Source organism: Enhydra lutris, unplaced genomic scaffold (genome assembly GCF_002288905.1).
Source record: "Enhydra lutris kenyoni isolate GAN:26980312 unplaced genomic scaffold, ASM228890v2 scaffoldscaffold744, whole genome shotgun sequence".
NCBI classification, from domain to species: domain Eukaryota; kingdom Metazoa; phylum Chordata; class Mammalia; order Carnivora; family Mustelidae; genus Enhydra; species Enhydra lutris.
Genome location: NW_019154828.1, coordinates 4,081 through 6,114, shown reverse-complemented (window position 1 = coordinate 6,114; position 2,034 = coordinate 4,081). Strand labels below are relative to the sequence as shown.

General features: G+C 35.5%; 1 pseudogene; it reads right to left on the bottom strand.

Moving 5' to 3' along the window:
* Positions 1-1,260: 1,260 nt before the first annotated feature.
* LOC111140373 lies at positions 1,261-1,808 on the bottom strand (annotated as a pseudogene).
* Between the last annotated feature and the right edge of the window lie 226 nt (positions 1,809-2,034).

The window sequence follows — 2,034 nt, the reverse complement described above, 5'->3', positions numbered from 1 at the left end:
ACCTGAGCCAAAGGCAGAGGCTTTAACCCACTGAGCCACCCAGGTAGCCCTGGGCTTCAGGTTTTACTGCTACTTTGAGTATTGGTTCTTCTAAGAAAATTGATAAACTAATAAGTGAGCAAAGAATGCACATTTTCAAGCTGTGAAAATTAGTCAAAATTCCCCAAATTAAGAAAAAGTCTTCGATCAAATACAAAATATATAATCTGGAAGACAATAATTGGCCTTGCCATGTTCATCCACTTTTGGCGATTTATCAAGTAACTATTTTTCTCTAGGACAAATGACAGCCACAGTAAAAATCAACTCAGAAAAAAACAGTGCATTTCTGAGTTCTATAAAAATCCTCATGCTTAATATTTTCTTTTCTATTCAGACTCCTATTAATATAATACACACCTCAATTTGTTTACTATTACACACACACACATTTGCCCTCACAAAAATACCATATATTTAAAGCAAAGTAATGTCTACATTATAATACCCAAATACACTTAAGCTAAACTGATGGTGGGTCCTGCCATTCTGAAACCACAGTGAATTTACATCACGTGTGGTAACTAGAAAGCCTGTGTAACTAAGAGAGATTTGCCATGAACTGTGTTAAAGAAAGACATGTGGGCAGATTAACCATCTGATTGTGTGTGCCTTACCTGACATAAAGAAAGAAGAACAAAAACAAAACAAACAAAAAATAATAAAGTGAGAGATAGAGAAAGAGAAAGAAAGAAAGAAAGAAGGAAAGAAAGAAAGAAAAAAAGAAAAAAGAAAAGAAAGAAAAAGAGAAAGGAAGGAAGGAAGAAAGAAAGAATAAGAGGTCTTGATTTATCTCATAAAGGTAAATGACATAAAGGAAATTCTTGTTAGCTCAGAGTTATTGTTACCTGGTACAGTCACCTACAGAATCCATTGAAAATAGAAATAAAAATTTCATTGTGACTAATGAAAAATATTTAATTTCAATTGTATCTTAACAAATAAAGCAAACTCACATTGATTGTGGATATACCAAAAATATGTCCTATTTAAAATATTCTGTAATTAAAAATAGAAATACTGTATGATCCAATAATTCCGCTATTGGGTGTTTGCCCAAAGAAAACATAATACTAATTCAAAAAGATATATATGCCCTAATTTGTGTGTGTGTGTGTGTGTGTGTGTGTGTGTGTGTGTGTGTGTGATAAATGTTTAATTACTTGATGTGAACAGGATAATGAAAAAAAAAGAAAACAATCCAGCAAGACAGGCCCGGCTTTAAGATTTTTAGTATAGAATTTGTTCTACTTTTACATCATCTCCAATTAGCTGATCCACATAGAGGACAACTGTAGAAACCTGAATATCCATCAACATGAATGAAGGGATAATATTTGTTTCCAAGGTATTATATGCTCCAGTGGCAGAACCCGGGTTAATGTAAAATTTACTTTCATGCTCAAATGCTTCAAATTTGTGTGTGTGTGTCCTGAGATAAGGATGTCCACATCAGACTGCCTCTGCAACAGGGCTAGACTGGCCGTGCCTACCCATGGAATAACTCGATGCCCATGGATCAGACCCATTTTGAACTGCCTAACAGTCACCACCTTCTGTTCTGAATAATTCAGCTTCTCATCAAAATCTCCTCACAATATAAAGTCTTGAGATAGTCGTAACTCTTGGTGCAAAGGTTTCCAGTGAAGGCAATGTGTAGAATCTTTCCTGGCACCAGCATTTTTTTGTTTTGTTTTGTTTTTCAATTTAGCCAAGAAACTGTTGCACTGGTGTGGAATGTGCAGGTCTCTCAATACCAACACCAACATCCTGTCCCTGGGCTCATCTTAGTCACCACAACTGCTGCCACCGCTGCCATCTTCCACTCTGCCCTCATTTTTACAGTGGACATTGACTGTAGTTTTGCTGACAAATTTGTAAGACAACACATTACTAATGTGTTTTACTTTTGACTTTTCCCAAGGGAACTTAGAGAATACAACTTTTGGAAAAAAAAATGAAAGAAAAGGAAAGAAGATCAAGGGTGCCTGGCTG